Here is a 14,385-nt window from a genome sequence, read left to right as displayed (position 1 = left end):
AAGGTGTTGTTTACTATATATGCGCTCTTAATATATAAATATCGCCAATTTATGCCCCCCTTCTCTTTGTTACCCTGTTTCTGTAGTGCAGTGCAGGGGAGAGACCTGGGAGCCTTCCTCACCAGCGGAGCTGAGCAGGAAAATGGCGCTGAGTGCTGAGGAGAATAAGCTCCGCCCCTTTTTCGGCGGGCTTTTCCCCGGTTTTTAAGAAACTGGCCTGGGTTAAAATACATACATATAGCCTTAATGGCTATATGTGATGTATTTATTTTGCCACTAAAGGTAATTATATTGCTGCCCAGGGCGCCCCCAGCAGCGCCCTGCACCCTCCGTGACTGAGTCAGTGAGCCGTGTGACAACAATGGCGCACAGCTGCCGTGCTGTGCGCTACCTTCAAGAAGACTGAGGAGTCTTCTGCCGCCTGCTTTCCGGACCTCCGTTCTGCCGTCTCTTCAGCGTCTGTAAGGGGGATCGGCGGCGCGGCTCCGGGACGAACCCCAGGCTGACCTGTGTTCCGACTCCCTCTGGAGCTAAGTGTCCAGTAGCCTAAGACTCCAATCCATCCTGCACGCAGGTGAGTTGGAAATCTCTCCCCTAAGTCCCTCGATGCAGTGATCCTGTTGCCAGCAGGAATCACTGAGATTGAAACCTAAAAAAAAAAATAAGAATTTACTTACCGATAATTCTATTTCTCGGAGTCCGTAGTGGATGCTGGGGTTCCTGAAAGGACCATGGGGAATAGCGGCTCCGCAGGAGACAGGGCACAAAAAAGTAAAGCTTTACTAGGTCAGGTGGTGTGCACTGGCTCCTCCCCCTATGACCCTCCTCCAGACTCCAGTTAGGTACTGTGCCCGGACGAGCATACACAATAAGGGAGGCATTTTGAATCCCGGGTAAGACTCATACCAGCCACACCAATCACACCGTACAACTTGTGATCTAAACCCAGTTAACAGTATGACAACAGAAAGGGCCTCTTAAAGATGGCTCCTTAACAATAACCCGAATTAGTTAACAATAACTATGTACAAGTATTGCAGATAATCCGCACTTGGGATGGGCGCCCAGCATCCACTACGGACTCCGAGAAATAGAATTATCGGTAAGTAAATTCTTATTTTCTCTATCGTCCTAAGTGGATGCTGGGGTTCCTGAAAGGACCATGGGGATTATACCAAAGCTCCCAAACGGGCGGGAGAGTGCGGATGACTCTGCAGCACCGAATGAGAGAACTCCAGGTCCTCCTTTGCCAGGGTATCAAATTTGTAAAATTTTACAAACGTGTTCTCCCCCGACCACGTAGCTGCTCGGCAGAGTTGTAATGCCGAGACCCCTCGGGCAGCCGCCCAAGATGAGCCCACCTTCCTTGTGGAGTGGGCTTTTACAGTTTTAGGCTGTGGCAGGCCTGCCACAGAATGTGCAAGTTGAATTGTGTTACAAATCCAACGAGCAATCGACTGCTTAGAAGCAGGTGCGCCCAACTTGTTGGGTGCATACAATATAAACAGCGAGTCAGATTTTCTGACTCCAGCCGTCCTTGCAATGTATATTTTTAAGGCTCTGACAACGTCCAACAACTTGGAGTCCTCCAAGTCGCTAGTGGCCGCAGGCACCACAATAGGTTGGTTCAGATGAAATGCTGATACCACTTTAGGGAGAAAATGCGGACGAGTCCGCAGTTCTGCCCTATCCGAATGGAAGATTAGATAAGGACTTTTATAAGATAAAGCCGCCAATTCAGATACTCTCCTGGCAGAGGCCAGGGCTAGTAACATAGTCACTTTCAATGTGAGATATTTCAAATCCACCTTTTTCAATGGTTCAAACCAATGGGATTTGAGGAAATCTAAAACTACATTTAGATCCCACGGTGCCACCGGAGGCACCACAGGAGGCTGTATATGCAGTACTCCCTTGACAAAAGTCTGGACCTCAGGGACAGAGGCCAATTCTTTTTGGAAGAATATTGACAGGGCCGAAATTTGAACCTTAATGGATCCCAATTTGAGACCCATAGATAATCCTGATTGCAGGAAATGTAGGAAACGACCCAGTTGGAATTCCTCCGTCGGAACCCTCCGATCCTCGCACCACGCTACATATTTTCGCCAAATGCGGTGATAATGTTTCACGGTGACTTCCTTCCGTGCCTTAATCAAGGTAGGAATGACTTCTTCTGGAATGCCTTTCCCTTTTAGGATCTGGCGTTCAACCGCCATGCCGTCAAACGCAGCCGCGGTAAGTCTTGAAAAAGACAGGGACCCTGCTGTAGCAGGTCCCTTCTCAGAGGTAGAGGCCACGGTTCGTCCGTGAGCATCTCTTGAAGTTCCGGATACCAAGTCCTTCTCGGCCAATCCGGAACCACTAGTATTGTTCTTACTCTTCTTTGCCGTATGATCTTCAATACCTTTGGTATGAGCGGCAGAGGAGGAAACACATACACTGACTGGTACACCCAAGGAGTTACCAGTGCGTCCACAGCTATTGCCTGTGGATCTCTTGACCTGGCGCAATATTTGTCCAGTTTCTTGTTGAGGCGAGACGCCATCATGTCTACAATTGGTCTTTCCCAACGGTCTATTAACATGTTGAAGACTTCTGGATGTAGACCCCACTCTCCCGGATGAAGATCGTGTCTGCTGAGGAAGTCTGCTTCCCAGTTGTCCACGCCCGGGATGAACACTGCTGACAGTGCTATCACGTGATTCTCCGCCCAGCGAAGAATCTTGGCAGCTTCTGCCATTGCACTCCTGCTTCTTGTGCCGCCCTGCCTGTTTACATGGGCGACCGCCGTGATGTTGTCCGACTGAATCAACACCGGCTTTCCTTGCAGGAGAAGTTCCGCCTGGCTTAGAGCATTGTAGATTGCTCTTAGTTCCAGAATGTTTATGTGAAGAGACTTTTCCAGACTCGTCCATACTCCCTGGAAGTTTCTTCCTTGTGTGACTGCTCCCCAGCCTCTCAGGCTGGCGTCCGTGGTCACCAGGATCCAATCCTGAATGCCGAATCTGCGGCCTTCTAATAGGTGAGCCTTCTGCAACCACCACAGAAGTGACACCCTTGTCTTTGGTGACAGGGTTATTCGCAGGTGCATCTGCAGATGCGACCCTGACCATTTGTCCAACAGATCCCTTTGGAATATTCTTGCATGGAATCTGCCGAATGGAATTGCTTCGTAAGAAGCCACCATTTTTCCCAGGACTCTTGTGCATTGATGTACTGACACTTTTCCTGGTTTTAGGAGGTTCCTGACCAGATCGGATAACTCCTTGGCTTTTTCCTCTGGAAGGAAAACCTTTTTCTGAACCGTGTCCAGAATCATTCCTAGGAACAGCAGACGAGTTGTCGGGATTAAATGGGATTTTGGAATATTCAGAATCCACCCGTGTTGTCTTAGCACCTCTTGAGATAGTGCTAAAGCTGTCTCCAGCTGTTCTCTGGACCTTGCCCTTATTAGGAGATCGTCCAAGTATGGGATAACTAATACGCCTTTTCTTCGAAGAAGAATCATCATCTCGGCCATTACCTTGGTAAAGACCCGAGGCGCCGTGGACAATCCGAACGGCAGCGTCTGAAACTGATAGTGACAGTTTTGAACAATGAACCTGAGGTACCCCTGGTGTGCGGGGTAAATCGGAACGTGTAGATACGCATCCTTGATGTCCAAGGATACCATAAAGTCCCCTTCTTCCAGGTTCGCTATCACTGCTCTGAGTGACTCCATCTTGAACTTGAACTTTTTTATGTAGAGGTTCAAGGACTTCAGATTTAGAATAGGCCTTACCGAGCCATCCGGCTTCGGTACCACAAATAGAGTGGAATAATACCCCTTTCCTTGTTGTAATAGGGGTACTTTGACTATCACCTGCTGAGCGTACAGCTTGTGAATGGCTTCCAACACCCTCTCCCTTTCGGAAGAGACGGTTGGTAAGGCAGACTTCAGGAAACGATGAGGAGGATCCGTCTCTAATTCCAACCTGTACCCCTGAGATATTATCTGCAGGATCCAGGGGTCTACCTGCGAGTGAGCCCACTGCGCGCTGTAATTTTTGAGACGGCCCCCCACTGTCCCCGAGTCCGCTTGAGAGGCCCCAGCGTCATGCTGAGGTTTTTGCAGGAGCCGGGGAGGGCTTCTGTTCCTGGGAAGGAGCTGCCTGTTGGTGTCTCTTCCCTCTTCCTCTGCCTCGTGGCAGGTACGACAAGCCCTTTGCTCTCTTATTTTTGTAGGAGCGAAAAGGCTGCGGTTGAAAGGTCGGTGCCTTTCTCTGTTGGGGAGTGACTTGAGGTAAAAAAGTGGATTTCCCGGCAGTAGCCGTGGCCACCAAGTCTGATAGACCAACTCCAAATAACTCCTCCCCTTTATACGGCAAAACCTCCATGTGACGTTTTGAATCCGCATCGCCTGTCCACTGTCGTGTCCATAAGGCTCTTCTGGCTGAAATGGACATAGCACTCACCCGAGATGCCAGTGTGCAAATATCCCTCTGTGCATCACGCATATAGATAAATGCATCCTTTATTTGTTCTAACGACAGTAAAACATTGTCCCTATCTAGGGTATCAATATTTTCAATCAGGGATTCTGACCAAACTACTCCAGCACTGCACATCCAGGCAGTTGCTATAGCTGGTCGTAGTATAACACCTGCATGTGTGTATATATTCTTTTGAATAACTTCCATCTTTCTATCTGATGGATCCTTAAGTGCGGCCGTCTCAGGAGAGGGTAACGCCACTTGTTTGGATAAGCGTGTGAGCGCCTTGTCCACCTTAGGGGGTGTTTCCCAGCGCGCCCTAACCTCTGGCGGGAAAGGGTATAATGCCAATAACTTTTTTGAAATTATCAACTTTTTATCAGGAGCAACCCACGCTTCATCACACACGTCATTTAATTTTTCTGATTCAGGAAAAACTGTTTGTAGTTTTTTCACACCATACATAATACCCTGTTTTACGGTATCTGTAGTATCAGCTAAATGTAACGTCTCCTTCATTGCCAAAATCATATAACGTGTGGCCCTACTGGAAAATACGTTTGAATTTCTACCGTCGTCACTGGAATCAGTGCCCGTGTCTGGGTCTGTGTCGACCGACTGAGGCAAAGGGCGTTTTACAGCCCCTGACGGTGTTTGAGGCGCCTGGACAGGCATTAATTGATTGTCCGGCCGCCTCATGTCCTCAACTGACTGTTTAAGGGAAGATAAACCATCACGTAATTCCACAAATAAAGGCATCCATTCTGGTGTCGACCCCCTGGGGGGTGACATCTGCATATTTGGCAATTGCTCCGCCTCCACACCAATATCGTCCTCATACATGTCGACACCACGTACCGACACACACCGCAAACTCACAGGGAATGCTCTAATGAAGACAGGACCCACTAGCCCTTTTGGGGAGACAGAGGGAGAGTCTGCCAGCACACACCACAAAGCGCTATATATACAAGGGATATCCTTATATTAAGTGCTCCCTTATAGCTGCTTTAATATATATATATATAGCCATTAATGTGCCCCCCCTCTCTGTTTTACCCTGTTTCTGTAGTGCAGTGCAGGGGAGAGACCTGGGAGCCGTTCTGACCAGCGGAGCTGTGACAGAAAATGGCGCCGTGTGCTGAGGAGATAGGCCCCGCCCCTTTTTCGGCGGGTTCTTCTCCCGCTATTTTTCCAGTCAGGCAGGGGTTAAATATCTCCATATAGCCCCTATGGGCTATATGTGAGGTATTTTTAGCCTTGTATAAGGTTTATATTTGCCTCTCAGAGCGCCCCCCCCCAGCGCTCTGCACCCTCAGTGACTGCCCAGTGAAGTGTGCTGAGAGGAAAATGGCGCACAGCTGCAGTGCTGTGCGCTACCTTATGAAGACTGAGGAGTCTTCAGCCGCCGGTTTCCGGACCTCTTCACGCTTCAGCATCTGCAAGGGGGTCGGCGGCGCGGCTCCGGGACCGGACTCCACGGCTGGGCCTGTGTTCGATCCCTCTGGAGCTAATGGTGTCCAGTAGCCAAGCAGCAAATCCACTCTGCATGCAGGTGAGTTTACTACTTTCCCCCTAAGTCCCACGTTGCAGTGATCCTGTTGCCAGCAGGACTCACTGTAAAGAAAAAAAACCTAAACTAAACTTTCTCTAAGCAGCTCTTTAGGAGAGCCACCTAGATTGCACCCTTCTCGTTCGGGCACAAAATCTAACTGGAGTCTGGAGGAGGGTCATAGGGGGAGGAGCCAGTGCACACCACCTGACCTAGTAAAGCTTTACTTTTTTGTGCCCTGTCTCCTGCGGAGCCGCTATTCCCCATGGTCCTTTCAGGAACCCCAGCATCCACTTAGGACGATAGAGAAAAAACTTTTCTAAACAGCTCTTTAGGAGAGCCACCTAGATTGCACCCTCTCGGACGGGCACAAAAACCTAACTGAGGCTTGGAGGAGGGTCATAGGGGGAGGAGCCAGTACGCACCATGTGACCTAAAAGCTTTTTTAGATGTGCCCTGTCTCCTGCGGAGCCCGCTATTCCCCATGGTCCTGACGGAGTCCCAGCATCCACTAGGACGTTAGAGAAATAAGATTTTACTCACCGGTAAATCTATTTCTCGTAGTCCGTAGTGGATGCTGGGCACCCATCCCAAGTGCGGATTGTCTGCAATACTTGTATGTAGTTATTGCCTAACTAAGGGTTATTGTTGAGCCATCTGTTGAGAGGCTCAGTTATATTTCATACTGTTAACTGGGTGTAGTATCACGAGTTATACGGTGTGATTGGTGTGGCTGGTATGAGTCTTACCCGGGATTCAAAATCCTTCCTTATTGTGTCAGCTCTTCCGGGCACAGTATCCTAACTGAGGTCTGGAGGAGGGTCATAGTGGGAGGAGCCAGTGCACACCAGATAGTACCTAATCTTTCTTTTAGAGTGCCCAGTCTCCTGCGGAGCCCGTCTATTCCCCATGGTCCTTACGGAGTTCCCAGCATCCACTACGGACTACGAGAAATAGATTTACCGGTGAGTAAAATCTTATTATTATACTACTCTCACCCACTAGTTTTGTTTTGAATTCCTGTACCTCTGTGCCACTTACCATGTGTCTCCTCTTCTTGTGCCCATATACAATTTTTATCCACTACCTGGGTCTCCTCTGCCTGTACCTTTATACACGCTCACACCCGACTGGCTGTATCTACTGTTCAGTTATTCATAAGCGGAACGGTCATCTGCACTTCATACTAAAACATGCAAATCTTACGTAGTTAAACACAATTGCAAATTGATAACAAAAAAATATTTATACAAAATTGGAGATTACAGAGACAGCTCGGCTGAAAAGCAGGCAGAATTGGCAGCTGCCTGTATAAATGTACCCATCGGTCATGCATACATTCGAAGCAACCATTTTTCTGCGCTTAAGCAAATTTTTAAAGAATACAGCCTTTACCGTCACATAGAGCTTGTCACATGACTGAGGTATAAAGCACAAAACAGGTCTTCACTTGGGTTTGGGAAGCATGGCTTTCGAGTACATTTTTCTTTCCATTGCCTATGCTACTGTACCTGTCCTTTATTGTTTTCATTTTTGCACTGAGCTGTAATTGTTATCAAGGTCTAATCTGGGATGGTTCCTAGTCAGTTTTGGGAGCATCGCTAGGGAAAAGGGCGGATGCTATACTGTGGTGAATGACAAAAAAAAAAAAAAAAAAAGAGTTAAACGCACAGAGCACAGGGAGCTAAACTAATTAGGAGACAGTAACTTTTACTGAAGATGGAAGAGACAACTGGACACCAGACTGTAGTTTTAAAGGACATAATAAAAAGTTCAAGTGGGACCCATTACAAATGGATAATTGGAACATTAGTAGCAAGTTAGGTAATGCTCCAAAATATTTTCTTATACCAGGCACAAACATCCCTCAGAAGGGCTGAAGCTGATTGCATATTTGCAACACAAATATGTCAATCTAAGCACAATGATCCCAATTCTGTCATGTTCCAAATATACTGCAAACATTTCTTTGCTCATTAGGGGGTGATTCAGACCTGATCACTGCTGTGCATTTTCGCACAGCAGGCAATTAGCAATAAACTGCGCATGTGTATGTACCGCAATGAGCACACACATCGGCCAACAACGGGCATCACCGGTCAGCGACAGGATGGTGCGAAAATTTAATTTGCAAGGTGATTGACAGGAAGAGGCCATTTGTGGGTGGTAACTGACCGCTTACTGGGAGTGTCCGGAAAAACGCAGGCGTTCCCAAGCGTTTTCAGGGAGGTTGTTTGACGTCAGCTCCGACCCCGATCAGCCTGTTGTGATCGCAGGAGTAAGTCCTGGGCTGCGCAAAGACTGCACACACTGGATTTTTGCAACTCAACGTACTAATGCGATCACACACTTGCACGGCACATTTACACTCCCCCTTGGGTGGCAACTGTCTGAACACAGGACAGCAAAGTTAGCAGCCCAGCGATCAGGTGTGAATCACCCCCTTAGTGCAATAATGTGCAATTTCTCTACTATTACATATTACAGGGAGACATTGGGACAGATAGTGCAGTGCAGTGATGTGCCACCTATTTCAACTTGCAGCACACCAAACAAGACTATAACAATACAAACTATAACAGTACATATAACAGACTATAACAGTACAAAAGCACGCCATCAGGTTTTTTTGTTTTTTTTTTAGCAAATATAATATATAATAATATTAACATGTATTTAATATAAATTGATATTTGATTTTTTTTCTCCGAGGAAATAATAATAAGAATTTACTTACCGATAATTCTATTTCTCGTAGTCCGTAGTGGATGCTGGGGACTCCGTAAGGACCATGGGGAATAGCGGCTCCGCAGGAGACTGGGCACATCTAAAGAAAGCTTTAGGACTATCTGGTGTGCACTGGCTCCTCTCCCCATGACCCTCCTCCAAGCCTCAGTTAGGATACTGTGCCCGGACGAGCGTACACAATAAGGAAGGATCTTGAATCCCGGGTAAGACTCATACCAGCCACACCAATCACACCGTACAACTTGTGATCTGAACCCAGTTAACAGCATGATAACAGAGGAGCCTCTAGAAAAGATGGCTCACTACAGCAATAACCCGATTTTTTGGTAACAATAACTATGTACCATTATTGCAGACAATCCGCACTTGGGATGGGCGCCCAGCATCCACTACGGACTACGAGAAATAGAATTATCGGTAAGTAAATTCTTATTTTCTCTAACGTCCTAAGTGGATGCTGGGGACTCCGTAAGGACCATGGGGATTATACCAAAGCTCCCAAACGGGCGGGAGAGTGCGGATGACTCTGCAGCACCAAATGAGAGAACTCCAGGTCCTCCTCAGCCAGGGTATCAATTTTGTAGAATTTTACAAACGTATTTGCTCCTGACCAAGTAGCTGCTCTGCAAAGTTGTAAAGCCGAGACCCCTCGGGCAGCCGCCCAAGATGAGCCCACCTTCCTTGTGGAGTGGGCATTTACAGATTTTTGGCTGTGGCAGGCCTGCCACAGAATGTGCAAGCTGAATTGTACTACAAATCCAACGAGCAATAGTCTGCTTAGAAGCAGGAGCACCCAGCATGTTGGGTGCATACAGGATAAACAGCGAGTCAGTTTTCCTGACTCCAGCCGTCCTGGAAACATATATTTTCAGGGCCCTGACAACGTCTAGCAACTTGGAGTCCTCCAAGTCCCTAGTAGCCGCAGGCACCACAATAGGTTGGTTCAGGTGAAACGCTGAAACCACCTTAGGGAGAAACTGAGGACGAGTCCTAAATTCCGCCCTGTCCGAATGGAAAATCAGATAAGGGCTTTTACAGGATAAAGCCGCCAATTCTGACACGCGCCTGGCCCAGGCCAGGGCCAACAGCATGACCACTTTCCATGTGAGATATTTTAACTCCACAGATTTAAGTGGTTCAAACCAATGTGACTTTTGGAACCCAAAAACTACATTGAGATCCCAAAGTGCCACTGGAGGCACAAAAGGAGGCTGTATATGCAGTACCCCTTTTACAAACGTCTGAACTTCAGGGACTGAAGCTAGTTCTTTTTGGAAGAAAATTGACAGGGCCGAAATTTGAACCTTAATGGACCCCAATTTCAGGCCCATAGACACTCCTGTTTGCAGGAAATGTAGGAAACGACCCAGTTGAATTTCCTCCGTCGGGCCTTACTGGCCTCGCACCACGCAACATATTTTCGCCAAATGCGGTGATAATGTTTTGCGGTTACATCCTTCCTGGCTTTGATCAGGATAGGGATGACTTCATGCGGAATGCCTTTTTTCCTTCAGGATCCGGCGTTCAACCGCCATGCCGTCAAACGAAGCCGCGGTAAGTCTTGGAACAGACAGGGTCCTTGCTGGAGCAGGTCCCTTCTTAGAGGTAGAGGCCACGGATCCTCCGTGAGCATCTCTTGAAGTTCCGGTTACCAAGTCCTTCTTGGCCAATCCGGAGCCACGATATATAGTGCTTACTCCTCTCCATCTTATCAATCTCAGTACCTTGGGTATGAGAGGCAGAGGAGGGAACACATACACTGACTGGTACACCCACGGTGTTACCAGAGCGTCTACAGCTATTGCCTGAGGGTCCCTTGACCTGGCGCAATACCTGTCGAGTTTTTCCCAACGGTTTATAATCATGTGGAAGACTTCTGGGTGAAGTCCCCACTCTCCCGGGTGGAGGTCGTGCTGAGGAAGTCTGCTTCCCAGTTGTCCACTCCCGGAATGAATACTGCTGACAGTGCTATCACATGGATTTTCCGCCCAGCGAAGAATCCTTGCAGCTTCTGCCATTGCCCTCCTGCTTCTTGTGCCACCCTGTCTGTTTACGTGGGTGACTGCCGTGATGTTGTCCGACTGGATCAACACCGGCTGACCTTGAAGCAGAGGTCTTGCTAAGCTTAGAGCATTGTAAATGGCCCTTAGCTTCAGGATATTTATGTGAAGTGATGTCTCCAGGCTTGACCATAAGCCCTGGATATTCCTTCCCTGTGTGACTGCTCCCCAGCCTCGCAGGCTGGCATCCGTGGTCACCAGGACCCAGTCCTGAATGCCGAATCTGCGGCCCTCTAGAAGATGAGCACTCTGCAACCACCACAGGAGGGACACCCTTGTCCTTGGTGACAGGGTTATCCGCTGATGCATCTGAAGATGCGACCCGGACCATTTGTCCAGCAGGTCCCACTGGAAAGTTCTTGCGTGGAATCTGCCGAATGGGATTGCTTCGTAGGAAGCCACCATTTTACCCAGAACCCTTGTGCATTGATGCACTGAGACTTGGCTCGGTTTTAGGAGGTTCCTGACTAGCTCGGATAACTCCCTGGCTTTCTCCTCCGGGAGAAACACCTTTTTCTGGACTGTGTCCAGGATCATCCCTAGGAACAGAAGACAAGTCGTCGGAACCAGCTGCGATTTTGGAATATTGAGAATCCAATCGTGCTGCCGCAACACTACCTGAGATAGTGCTACACCGACCTCCAACTGTTCCCTGGATCTTACCCTTATCAGGGAATCGTCCAAGTAAGGGATAACTAAAATTCCCTTCCTTCGAAGGAATATCATCATTTCGGCCATTACCTTGGTAAAGAGTCGGGGTGCCGTGGACCATCCATACGGCAGCGTCTGAACTGATAGTGACAGTTCTGTTATAATACGGCGTCTTCTCATGTTGAGAGGCGACCTGGGGTACAAACGTGGATTTCCCAGCTGTTGCCGTGGCCACCAGGTCTGAAAGACCGACCCCAAATAACTCCTCCCTTTAATAAGGCAATACTTCCAAATGCCGTTTGGAATACGCATCACCTGACCACTGACGTGTCCATAACCTTCTACGGGTAGAAATGGACAACGCACTTAGACTTGATGCCAGTCGGCAAATATTCCGCTGTGCATCACGCATATATAGAAATGCATCTTTTAAATGCTCTATAGGCAAAAATATACTGTCCCTATCTAGGGTATCAATATTTTTAGTCAGGGAATCCGACCACGCCAACCCAGCACTGCACATCCAGGCTGAGGCGATTGCTGGTCGCAGTATAACACCAGTATGTGTGTAAATACATTTTAGGATACCCTCCTGCTTTCTATCAGCAGGATCCTTAAGGGTGGCCATCTCAGGAGAGGGTAGAGCCCTTACAAGCGTGTGAGCGCTTTATCCACCCTAGGGGGTGTTTCCCAACGCACCCTAACCTCTGGCGGGAAAGGATATAATGCCAATAACATTTTAGAAATTATCAGTTGTTATCGGGGGAAAACCACGCATCATCACACACCTCATTTAATTTCTCAGATTCAGGAAAACTACAGGTAGTTTTTCCTCACCGAACATAATACCCCTTTTTGGTGGTACTCGTATTATCAGAAATGTGTAAAACATTTTTCATTGCCTCAATCATGTAACGTGTGGCACTACTGGAAGTCACATTTGTCTCTTCACCGTCGACACTGGAGTCAGTATCCGTGTCGGCGTCTATATCTGCCATCTGAGGTAACTGGCGCTTTAGAGCCCCTGACGGCCTATGAGACGTCTGGACAGGCCCAAGCTGAGTAGCCGGCTGTCTCATGTCAACCACTGTCTTTTATACAGAGCTGACACTGTCACGTAATTCCTTCCAACAGTTCATCCACTCAGGTGTCGACCCCCTAGGGGGTGACATCACTATTACAGGCAATCTGCTCCGTCTCCACATCATTTTTCTCCTCATACATGTCGACACAAACGTACCGACATATAGCACACACACAGGGAATGCTCTGATAGAGGACAGGACCCCACTAGCCCTTTGGGGAGACAGAGGGAGAGTTTGCCAGCACACACCAGAGCGCTATATATATACAGGGATAACCTTATATAAGTGTTTTTCCCCTTATAGCTGCTGTATCTTTAATACTGCGCGTAATTAGTGCCCCCCCCCCTCTCTTTTTTAACCCTTTCTGTAGTGTAGTGACTGCAGGGGAGAGACAGGGAGCTTCCCTCCAACGGAGCTGTGAGGGAAAATGGCGCCAGTGTGCTGAGGAGATAGGCTCCGCCCCCTTATCGGCGGCCTTATCTCCCGTTTTTCTATGTATTCTGGCAGGGGTTAAATGCATCCATATAGCCCAGGAGCTATATGTGATGCATTTTTTGCCATCCAAGGTGTTTTTTATTGCGTCTCAGGGCGCCCCCCCCCCCAGCGCCCTGCACCCTCAGTGACCTTAGTGTGAAGTGTGCTGAGAGCAATGGCGCACAGCTGCAGTGCTGTGCGCTACCTTGTTGAAGACAGGACGTCTTCTGCCGCCGATTTTCCGGACCTCTTCTGCCTTCTGGCTCTGTAAGGGGGCCGGCGGCGCGGCTCTGGGACCCATCCAGGCTGGGCCTGTGATCGTCCCTCTGGAGCTAATGTCCAGTAGCCTAAGAAGCCCAATCCACTCTGCACGCAGGTGAGTTCGCTTCTTCTCCCCTTAGTCCCTCGATGCAGTGAGCCTGTTGCCAGCAGGTCTCACTGAAAATAAAAAACCTAAACTAAAACTTTCACTAAGAAGCTCAGGAGAGCCCCTAGTGTGCACCCTTCTCGTTCGGGCACAAAGATCTAACTGAGGCTTGGAGGAGGGTCATAGGGGGAGGAGCCAGTGCACACCAGATAGTCCTAAAGCTTTCTTTAGATGTGCCCAGTCTCCTGCGGAGCCGCTATTCCCCATGGTCCTTACGGAGTCCCCAGCATCCACTTAGGACGTTAGAGAAAAAGACATTGGCCACCACAGAAAAAACAAACAGACTGACCTTCCACCTGACCTGTAAGGAGAAGAGAAGAGAGGGGAGCTCCAAGTCCATCCCTAACCCTCAGCTGCCCGGAACCCAGGAGCATGTGGCTGCAGCCTCAGTCACTGCAGAGATAGAGCAGTGAGTACTGTGCTGTCGTGACAGCAACGCAGCATGTGGCTGCGTGACCTATGATGTCACACTGCTGCTTCTCCATAGGTCATGCCTGGGCTGCGTGTGAGCCACCTGGAAGAGCCAGCACGGCCCTAGCCTGAAGCTAGAAGCTGAACTGGCAGCAGCTGCGCATTGACGGATATCGCGGGTGGCACACCTGAGGACTGCAGCACAGCAGGGTGAAAAACGCTGGTGTAAGGACTGTACTTGGACACATGGTGCAGGCCACACCCACACAGCACTGGTAACAGCTATTCCCTTCTCACAATAGTATCGGTTATCAGGCCCATGTTATGCTGCCCGTACACTTGTGCGATGCCCCGCGACGCAACATCGCGGGGCATCGCACCGGCAGTTCAGGTGCGATGAAATCGCATGGTAATCACGTGATGGGCACGTCACCGCCGAGTGGGAGCGGCCTCTGGCCGCTCCCGGCGGGTGCCCATCGCACATCGCAGTGCGATATATCTC

At 48.9% G+C, this 14,385-nt stretch overlaps 1 protein-coding gene across 4 annotated transcripts in view; it reads right to left on the bottom strand.

The window, feature by feature from the left end:
• The window catches only part of DNAJB2 (DnaJ heat shock protein family (Hsp40) member B2), a 218,206-nt gene that overhangs the window by 150,166 nt on the left and 53,655 nt on the right, over positions 1-14,385 (bottom strand). The window contains exon 2 of one of the 4 annotated variants that reach the window (XM_063933842.1): positions 7,539-7,652. The exons of the other annotated variants lie outside the window; for them this stretch is intronic. The gene's annotated coding sequence lies outside the window, so the exon portion shown is untranslated. The remainder of the gene's footprint in view (positions 1-7,538; positions 7,653-14,385) is intronic. 4 annotated transcript variants of the gene reach the window in all.

Source organism: Pseudophryne corroboree, chromosome 7, assembly GCF_028390025.1.
Source record: "Pseudophryne corroboree isolate aPseCor3 chromosome 7, aPseCor3.hap2, whole genome shotgun sequence".
Lineage (NCBI taxonomy): Eukaryota > Metazoa > Chordata > Amphibia > Anura > Myobatrachidae > Pseudophryne > Pseudophryne corroboree.
This window is presented reverse-complemented; position numbering and strand designations above follow the sequence as displayed.